At 31.9% G+C, this 11590-nt stretch overlaps 1 pseudogene; it reads left to right on the top strand.

Annotated features, from left to right (window-relative positions):
• Positions 1 to 3658: 3658 nt before the first annotated feature.
• LOC141613883 (cytochrome P450 CYP72A219-like) lies at positions 3659 to 11018 on the top strand (annotated as a pseudogene).
• The last annotated feature ends 572 nt before the right edge of the window (positions 11019 to 11590 follow it).

Here is an 11590-nt window from a genome sequence, read left to right as displayed (position 1 = left end):
TAGGGAAGCATGGAAGGAGAGTGTTGAACCATTTGTCTCATGGAAACGACTTAAGGATACTTTGAGGGGCAGGTTTTTACCTGAACATGTTAGGAGTAAGATGAGGTCGGAGTTTGATTCATTCAAAATGACAGAGGATATGACCATAGAATATTATCATAACAGATTCATGGAGTTAGCTGAGTATGTGTCGGATTTGAATTACGGAGAGGAGGTATTAGCTTTAAGGTTTGAGAAGGGTTTAACTACACGTATCAAGAAGAGGTTGGCAGCTTAAACATTCTCAAGTAAGGCTTAACACAAATGGAGATTGCAGAGTAAATAAGGAGTTTTTTTATCTACGGAAGTCATTTCAATATCAATTATATTGTAATGCTACCCACCTATTATAGATGGGTATAAGGAGTTTTTTTATTGTGATGAGTGTTGCATGCGATATGATTGGTGGGAGGCTTGTTGTTGTATTTGTCTAAATTCATGCTTCACTGATACATGCATGGCTTTAAGTGTCTCATGGTGGGTCATCATCAAAATGATGATTCTTGGGTTGGTTTCGACTCGGCTCTTAATAAACGCGTCTGAAATTAACAGTTTTGAGATGGATTAAATATAATACTCCCTCCATAATAGTGTATGGGATTAATTAACACGAATAATCCCAACTATAGACGATCTTCTCATAATAATCCCAACTTCAGTTAATCCAAGAATAAACCACTCTATTATCTACCTCTTCTCATACTGCACTATGATGACCGTCTACTTGTTAGTTAGGTCGTTATAATTCTATTTTCAGAGAAAAAAAAAACTACATCACACCATAAACAGTAAACACCATTTGCTACACCTGCCTACCCTTTTTAACCACCTCACTCCACCACTTTACGGTAGCCACCCTCACCTGACAACACCACTTTACCACCCTATCCCAGATAATACCACCAGACGACCTTCGTCCTAATACTAGTCTCTTACTTATTGCTCCCATCATTCTCTGGTGGCCAAAAAAGCCACAAGTACCCCACCGCCACTTTCGCATCCATAAGCACCACCATTACCATTTTCACACCGCCATTGCCAATATCCTACCATCCTTGTGTCACCACCACCATTATTCCAAACCATGGATTCATTTTCACTTACCGATTTGAATTTGGGAACAAAACACAATTTAATGGCCTTAGTTATATGGCTAAAAGCAAGCAAGCGGTTGAGCGTGGAGGTGAGGCAACTCAAGGATGGTACGGTGATGTTTTGTGATGAGAGATGATTGGTTTGGTGTAGGGTGCTGGTGTTTGGAGCGATAATGGCCGTCGAAGATGCAAGGTGGTTTGGCGGTCGATCGGTGGTCATCGATTATGGTGGTGGAAAGGTACATAAGTGGTGATGTTCGCTGGGGTCGCTTATCATGGAGGTGGTGTCTGTGGTGGCGTCTTTGTGGTGGCAGGAAGATAGATAGAGGGGATTGGGGAATATGACGAAAATAGGTGGGATTATAGGACTAAAGAGGGTGGAATGGTCATTTTGCTAGTTTTTACCTGTCATTACGGGTCACAAAATACTCAAGTTTGTTATGGGAAGAGGGTATTGATAGTACGGTTTATTATGAAATTAATTGAAGTTCGGATTATTATGAGAAGATCCCTTATAGTTGGGATTATTCATGTTAATTAATCCTAGTATATATGTCGATTGAGGTTTTTTTTTTGTTTTTTATCTTTTACATGATGTTTTGTTAATTTTAGGTTCAATTTAGAGTTTCTAGACATTGTCACTTAAAAAGTAGTCAATATGAGATTTATACTATGTACCTTGCATCTATATTTGTAAAAGAGGATGGAGAGGCACACTTTATCATGAAGAAATGAAGGATCAAAACACGTACTATAGTGTAGTTCCAAAGCTATGAATTATTCCCTATTTAATGTTGTAATTATGAGTAAATATTTTCTTAATAAGTGTTATTGGTCCAAAACGCCATACATACTATTATGGAGGAAGTACTTAGTTTTTTATATAGTTTAAAATGTTATGACGGCATAAGCAATAATTTTTTATTTTACAAATATCTGGGTCGGTGAAAATTTACGATTAAAGAGTCCCAGTAAAAATGCTTTAAATCCGGATATCGGTTTTCACCTATGTAATATTATCGCATTATTAACGAAAATATTAATCTATATTAAAATTTGTGGGGTCTTTTATAAATCATAATTAGCTTTTATTATTTAATTCTATTACTAATTAGTGTTTATATAATAAGTTACTTGTGCAAATCAATATTAATGTATTTAATATTGTTATTCATTAGTGTTTATATGATAATTTATTTTATTTATTTAACTTTATTATAAGGAAATATAAGATTATATAAGGATACATATCATCAAAACGATCTTCTTTATAAAAATAAAAATAATTCTTACTATAAAAAGGGATAATTTCACGCGAGCTTTTTTTCATAGAATATCTCCTTGTTTGGTAAACAATTGAATATTTGCAGAAGCAGGTTGAGAAAGGAGATCCTAGGTAGTTGATTTTTTTAGTGGGTTTGACTAAAATATATAGGGTTTTTTTAACGTGTGCCCTTAGGGCACACATTAATAACCCATATATGGTAAGATTATCAACATATTCACATGAGATACTCAAGTATATTCTCATTTTTACCATATTTAATAAAAATATGTTGATAATCTTACCATATATGGGTTATTAATGTGTGCCCTTAAGGCACACATTAGAAAAACCCAAATATATATTTCGTAGATTTTGTTAATGTTGTTGGGTGCAATTGGGAGCGTCTCCATTTTCCCGCGACGGCGTAGATTTCATTTTGTGACGATCCAATGGTCCAACTTTCATCATACAAAAAAAAAAGAACATGGAATGAAAAAAATAATATAAAATTGTTTTTGTGAGAGGAAAATGGAGCCTCTATTTCTTTTAGGAAATGTATAGGATTTCATTTTTGTTAGGTAATCAACTGGTTTGCATTAGCTAATCGTTTAATGTTTTTTCCTAAAATACTTCGTGACTAATATGGACTTAAACCATTGTTGATAAGATATGTTTTTAAAAGTTAAAATGTTAATTTATATATTGTATAAGCTAACAATTGAATATGTTTGGGATCAACATATTGTATAATAGTAGATTGCACCCTAATTTACTATTTTCATGTGTTATCTACCAAACGTCTCAAATAAATAACATATTGATGAATCAGACACGCAGACATGTTAAACGTCATATATATGGCAAATGTTTAACAATCCGCCATTTACAAAGTACCCTCTAAATTTATGTAATTAGTTAGCTTAAATGTGTAATCTACAAAAGGTTTTAAATTATACTTTAAACCCGATTCAGATTTTCGAAAAATGGAATAAAACATTTCAAGATATTCTATAACATACTATTTTTGTGACTTTATTTCAAGTTACATGTTTATGATTTTCTCCGACAAGTCTTCACATATTATTTATTATTTTTTAATTTCGAAATCAAATCACATTTGAGATTATGATTTTTAATATAGACATCAATTCACATTTGATATTCTCCAATTCTCATATAAACATATAGTAGTATAAATAAACACCTACATTATGCATTTAGACCCACCTCATTTTTCAACATTAAAAAATACAAAATAATGGAGATAAGTACAAGCAATGTTGTAACTTCTATGGTTACTATTGTGATAGTAGGTTGGCTATGGAGAACACTAAATTGGCTATGGTTAAGGCCAAGGAGACTAGAACATTTTCTTAGGAAACAAGGATTTCAAGGCAATCCTTACAGGGTTTTTTACGGGGATACCAAAGATATATCTTCTATGGTTAAAGAAAACAACTCTAAGCCTATGGAGTGTGTCTCTAATGATTATATTCATCTGATAACTCCTTTTCACCACAAAACCATTCAAAAATATGGTATGTTTAATAGTTTGTTTCTTAATTCACAAATTCTTGTTGAAGACGGATGAGAAATCCTTCTTAAACCTTAAGATGAGATAAATACATTCCAAATTATATGGCAAGTTGCCTAGAAAGTGGCATGAGTTCTGTATTTTTTTGCACCATGTGATAGTAATCACCCTTTTGACGGATAGTTGTCCAAAGCAAGATTTACTCTTCTTAATTTGTCCAATGTTATTGGCCGAACGGAACAAAAATTTTAAGCATTGAATTCACTTGTCAATAAAAAGTGTTCCTAGTAGAAATGCCTAGACATGTCTAAATTAACTAATCTGAATGAACCTATATTTTGATAAATTCTTAACTCGATACCTGAACTAAAGAATAAAGCTTTATCAAACCGAACTCGAATTGATTCTACCCGAATTTTTATTAATTCACTCTGATTATAATGACCCGGCTATACCCTACCCACCCCGACCTTAAACACTTGAAAACAAAAAATTGACCCGAGCCGAACTTAACCGACTCGAACCCAACCGACTTCATCATTTGCCACGTCTATGTATGTCCATACAATAACCTGTTTTGTCCCGAGTTTCATTTCAAGATCATTAAACGTTTAGATCTTGACTAGTGAGTTTGATTTAATATTCTAATATTTGATCATTTTGATATGATAAGCAAGACTAAGATGAAGATGAATACAGGCAAAAATTCATTTATATGGGAAGGACCAACTCCAACAATACTTGTAACGAAACCGGAATTAATACGTGAAATATTCAATAAGGTGCATGATTTTCAGAAACCTACACCAAATCACTACATTGAGATGCTGACCAAAGGACTGGCAAGGCTCGAAGGTCACAAATGGGTTCAAGATCGCAAGTTGATCACTCCTGCTTTCCATATGGAAAAACTCAAGGTTCGATCGCCGTATTGTTCATAATTAATTAAATGGGTCATAATGTTAAATACAAGTGGTAGTAATTAGGTTAGTCGGGTCAAGTTAGGTCGGATCATATCGGGATCAGGTCATATTGGGTCAGTCTACCCTTTCAGGTGGATTGATGTATTGGGTCGGGTCGAGTTTAACTGTGGTTATTATCGGATGTAGTTATTTATTGCATTACTCCAATTTTTAACATAAAAAAAATTCGTTTTTCGACCATTAATTGGTTTAGCTACTTCATATAAGTCAAACATATCAAACTAAACACTAAATCGGTTTCATTATATTCAATATTAAGTTTAATAATTTTCAAGTCATCAATTTAATCGGGTAAATATGGGGTGGATTTCAGGTTCAGGTCACTGTTTATCGGTTGGAGTCAGGTTACGTGTCTCCATCAGGTCGGGTTGGTTTCGATTTTCACAATTTTCAAGTTCTATCGGGTTTGGTGTGCTTGGGTGTAGGTCGGTCAGACTTGCTAGTTCTAAAATTACAATATGAGGATACACGTTCATAACTAGAGTGATGTTATTTCTCCTACAACTAACTCAAATACTTTTTTTCCCATAAGCAAAAGCATTATTTCATTAATAATAAGTCGTACATCATCTATAGAATATGTCAAACTTGACGAGATATAAATCTATTAAAATCAAATAAAATTTTTTTTATTAAAATAATGAGCACTAAACTTGATTTATTTTTCTTCTACACATCCTCTACTATAGCGTTATTTCTTTATACACCCTTTTCACAAAAGGGTTTTCGAATCTTGCATAGGTTTGCATAGTATCTGACGGCATTCGTAGTATTATACTACTATATAATAAACTATTATGGTACTAATCTTCTAGCTCCTTTGCAATGATGACATAAAAATCGCATTTTTTTTATTAAGAGAAGAAATCAAATTATGGGAACCAAAAATCTCCTAACGAGAGGACAATAACTTTTCTTCATATAATGTAAATTAAATAAATGGTTGATATTCGACCTGTCAAACGGGTGGTCAGGTGGGTTATAGGTTCGGGTAAACTACGGGTCATGTCTATTTCGGGTTTCTAAAATACGGGCTTGTACGGATCGGGTTTATACAAGTTTTGGGTCTGGTCATAAAGTTAGATTAACGCATTTTTATAAATGTTTATTTTCTTTATTCTAATTATAAACATATAGTTATTCTTAATTTTTATATTTATCACTTTTAATACATGATGGTAGCAAGAATAAGAATTTTTTGCTTAATATATTCTATATCGCAAGTTTATATGAAGTATTAGAATGATCAGGCGTTTCATGTACGTGACAAACAGTGTATATAATATGGTAATCATTTGAGTTCTTAATTATGTATTGAAACTAGCTTTAGAATAAATATAAACATATTTTATTTCAAAACATAAAAAAATTATATTATTTTGATCATTTTATATTAGTTTAACTTGTGTTAAATTCAACAGTTAATAAATTTACCCATTTTTGGATCGAGTCACGACTTAGGCGAGTCTCGACCCTAAATGTTCGGGTCATAATCCTGTTCAGTCGTCTTCAAGTTCGGGTTGAAAACAACGGGTTATTTTCGTGTTATTTTCGGGCGAGTTTCGGTCAGGTTTTCGGGCCATGTCATATTTTAACTGGTCTAATTGCCAAATGATATCCCCTTATAAGAGATTAGGAGTTTTCTTTTTCTTTAAGAGGGGAGAAAAAGAGGGTCCAACTCAAATACTTATAAAACTTTAGCATGTAGAATTTGTGTTAGACAATAAATCTCCTTTCAAATGATATTATCCATCTTGAACTTACGACAGGTTAAATACATACCATTTGTGTATATAAGGATGTATGAGAAAAAGCAATATATTTGTCTTATTTACATAAGTGTTATGATACTTAACCCGTCTTAATTTTACGACAGATAGTGTCATCAGGTGTTAGATTATACACTCCCCTATTCAAATTTTATTGTCACATTTTCTTTTTAGATATTATTCCATAAATAAGAAGAATCTTCAAGATTTCTTTCATTATAAAAGAAGAAATATTTTTATGTGAGATCTTGTTCGATTAATTCATGTGAGATCTTCAAGATTTTAACGAGTACAAAAATACGAATCTTTAGAGTTTTTACTAAAATATAATGAAAGATGTTAACGATATAAAATATACATTACTAACAAACGTGAAAAAGGTAAATATGACAGTTGAATCTGAAGCGAGGAATCAATCATTAGGTTTGTTAAGTGATACTATGTTCTTATTTAAGCAAGAACATAAATTATAGTATAAGACTGTCGTATGATACGACCATTTAAGATATAAGCACTTTATAATAAAAAGCTAAAAGCTGATCACCTTATATTATTATAGAATGACTATTTTTTAACATAAAATGTTCACTTTTTGTTTGTCGCAATATACGAGAGTCGATCACAATAACTACTAAAGCAAGAATTAGTGCTTCTAGATGTAAAACATTGCACAACTGATTAGTATTGGTGTTTTATTTGAATAACTAGCATTTGGTACCGGCATTTTATTCGACTTTTAATAATATAATTCAAGAATGGGAGAAAAAAACATCTATAACCGGATCACAAGAAATTGAAATGTGGACGGATCTACATAATATGTCCGCCGATGCTATCTCACGAGCGGCATTTGGTAGCACTTTTCAAGAAGGTCGAAGAGTATTTGAGTTGTTACGAGAATACTTAGTGATCATTGCTCGTGCCGTTCAATCAGTTTATATTCCTGGATCGAGGTACTTTCTTTTCTTATATTTACTCACTCCGTTCTCATCCAATATATCCTACATATAGACCTGTCATACGGGTCTAATAAATACAGGTTTTGGTAAAATATGAGACGATGTTTTTCAGAATTGGTAAAATGCGAGTAAAGTCTATACGGGTTTTGGGTTCTATTAGGGTCTAAAAGTTAGACAAATTAAATAACGACATGTGTGTCATTTTTTTTTAACATCTCTTAAACTACATTATTTTAATATAAACTCAAATTTTGCGAGTCAGGAATTTATATTAAATGAAATCTTTTATAAAAGAGGTAATATAATAGGTGGTTTTTGTCGATTTTTTTCTTAGAAAGATATGATTAACCTCAAATTTGTGTGCGTTGTGATTAGAGGCTAAGAAAATTAATAATTAAACTTCTATAAATTCCTAATAATAAGGAATTTTTTCAAAGACTAGATTAAGTAATATAATGAAATTATATTATGTTTCCAGCTTTATGTGCTATATACACGACGCACAACCAGCGTGAATAAATGTGTGGGTATTATAAACGTGAAAGTCAATTTGCAAATAATTTGAAGAAACACCTAAATTATTGATTGATCTAACGGCAAATTAATTTAATGAAATACAAATTTTGTCAATGAAAATGAATGTTATGACATTTATGTAACATATTCAATATTGTGTCTATATATAAAATATCAAATATCAGTTAGTGCTAACACAATAACACGTACATGAGAAGTAGTAACTAAATTTATTTAGCAACCATTTAACTGTTTAAGTATTCATGTGGTTGCGTTATGTTTTTCAACGAATATAAACATATTTTACGAAATTGTTTAATAGTGTATACCTTTTAAATATTTTATATTTTGAGTGATATAAATAATCTTGACTTTTGAGCCTATGGGTCGAACCGTTATTTACGGGACATTTATATGGGTCCGTTCTGGATATAGGTTTAAAAAGGGGGTTATTTCGGGTTGAGTTATGATCAATTTTTGTGTCGGTTAGTTTTTAACAGTTTCTACTTGCATTATATTGGCGGTAAAGGATCAATACAAATTCTTGCACAAGACGATGTTATGCTAAGATTCATGATCAAGTAGATGCATTCATTGTAATTTTTACCTTTTTAGGTATTTACCTACCAAAACAAACAAGAGGGCCACAAAAATACTAAGGGAAATAGAAGCCTTACTAAAAGGCATGATTTTAAGGAGACAAAAATCAATGAATGCAGGAGAAAAATTCAACGATGACTTACTAGGTCATTTGCTAACATCTACTATAGAAGGAATACAAGACAATGGTAAAAAATCTAACATAAAGTTAAGTGTAAAAGAGGTAATTGAAGAATGCAAATTATTTTATATTGCTGGACAAGATACCACTTCAGCACTATTTGCATGGACTCTTATTTTATTGAGCAAACATCAAGATTGGCAAGAACGAGCACGAGAAGAGATTCTTAGCACTTTTGGTAATAATGCACCCGATTTTGATGGCTTAAACCGTCTTAAAAAGGTACGTAAATACTTCATATGCCACTAATAATATTTTAGAAGAATAAGGGAGTAAGTTTAATTTAACTATGGTTATTATTCTAGCACTTATGTAAAATTGTCTACCATGATCGATCAATACAAAGTCTTTTTTTATGCCAACGATTGTAACTTTCAAACGAAAGGCAACCACGTAGTACTTTTGAATTGGCTTTAATGATGATATTTAAGGACCCTAGAAAACCACTTATTATGACTGTTCAAAATAGTTAGTTAGTTTTTGTATATCAGCAAAGGGGTTTTTGTGCGATAATTAAGGAATTGTTTTTTTCACTTAGGTTATTTTCCAAACTATTTGTTATATTAGTGCCCATTTGAAACTATTTCTGCAAATAGGTCAATCTCATCAATTTTTCGTTTTTTTTCTAAAACTCGAGGTAAAACCGTTGCTTGAAGTAGCCACTAAGTCGACTTTAATCCTAGGTAAACTTTTGAGAAAATATCTTACACGTGTGTCTTGCAAATGAATGTAATGGCTAGGAGTCGAATCCCGACATCTCTAATGGATGTACAACGATTTAAGCATTAGACCAAATGCCTTATTAAGGTATAAAATCACACAAAATGGTACTTCTTTTTGTTCAATTGAGTTTTTTACATTTACTTTTTGCACAATTGTTAAAGAAAGTGCAAACAAGTGGGTTATCAAAATCTTTTCATGTGTATTATCAAAATACTCTCATGTATGACTTTAGTGTCACTAATTTTATCGGGGACAAAGGTCATTACTTCAGTAATTAGTAGTCCATGATATCATACCAAAGTTACTTCTAATAGCGCTTTTGGTACTTGTAAATTTTTTTTAATCAAAATTTACCTCGGACTAAAGTCGTTACTTAAAGTAGCGGTTTTTCCTCATATCTAATAGAAATGAAAATTTAATGACATGAACCCATTTGCGGAAATTAGTTTTAAATGGACCCTAAAGTAACAAATAGTTTGAAAAGTAACCCTAAAATTAAAACAAAAATAATCGTCTTTCAGATTACATCTTGATAATATTTTTATTTGATTATTTTTTAAAATATATTTTCGCTGTACATTTTTTAACGATAATTATAAATATGTTAGCATCAAGGATTTTTAAACATTGACGATCGTAGATTGTAAACTTTGACCGAGAAAGTAAATAAGTAAATTGGATTGAATGTACAGAGGCATAAAAAAATCGTGAAACTAAGCTTTTTTTTTTTAATAAATAAAGGCTGCCATTTTTTTTTACATTTGCACCATTTATTTAAAATTCTTATCATGTAGCTAGAAAATGGCATAAATCTAAAGAGTTATACCGTACCCACAACTAAAACTATTTTTGGAAGATATAAAATGACGTAACTACATAATGTTTGACGTTTAACGTTTAATTAATGATATTTTTTTTCCTCCAGGTAAATTTGATATTGCATGAAGTTTTGCGGTTGTATCCGCCCTCACCTACCCTTATTCGAAAAGCTAGCCATGATATCATAATTGATGGAAAAGTAATACCATCAGGTGTACATTTTCAAACACAGATCTTGTATGTTCTTCAAGACGAGAGATTTTGGGGCCCGATGCGAAAGAATTTAACCCCGAGAGGTTTTCTGAGGGGATTCTAAAAGCCGCAAGAGGAAATATCTGTTTTTTCTCGTTTGGATGGGGCCCTCGCATTTGTGTCGCATCGAATTTTTCCTTGGTGGAAGCTAAATTGGGATTGTCAATGATACTACAACGCTTTCGTTTGGATCTCTCACCATCGTATGTTCATGCTCCTACGATTAGTCGTGGCACACTTCGTCCAGGATGCGGAGTTAATTTAATACTTCATCGTTTGTAAAATTATTATCCGATAAAATAGTTACTGTTGCGTCATAGTTCAAACTCTTGCGTACTTTTACAAGTATCCAGATATGATTGAATAAGAGAAAAGGATTATGTTTTTTTACCGAGTAAGTGAATGAACAGTTTAACGAATTCTTCAGTATGTATGGACTAATTCTAATAATTATAGACACATTTTATATAGTTCGATTAAATTTTTATGAAATGTTTTCCTTAAGTGAATCTTTTTATTGTACAACATTACTCCAATCTCTTTATGACTTCCGAGAATTGTGGGTCATAATTATTTTTTTATCTACGATTAAAATACCCGTCACAAAGAATACAAAATTAAAATAAATGTTTGGGACGAAGGGATTATTTTCTAATTGTTCTTGCAGGCTTCAGCATCTTCGGAGCAGATTTTTCTATTAAGAGTTAGAAATGTCATGCCTCCATGTTAGTTGAATTTTTGTTTGACTCGAGTCATGTTATTGACATTCTTTCTTGATTAAATGACATTTACAGTAGTAAATTAATTATTAATCCTCATAAATTAGTAAGATTTAGGCATTAAAAGGATGAAGT

The sequence above is a fragment of the Silene latifolia genome, chromosome 11 (assembly GCF_048544455.1).
Source record: "Silene latifolia isolate original U9 population chromosome 11, ASM4854445v1, whole genome shotgun sequence".
Classification (NCBI taxonomy): Eukaryota; Viridiplantae; Streptophyta; class Magnoliopsida; order Caryophyllales; family Caryophyllaceae; genus Silene; species Silene latifolia.
Note: the sequence above shows the minus strand (reverse complement) of the source record. Positions and strands in the feature narration are given on the sequence as shown.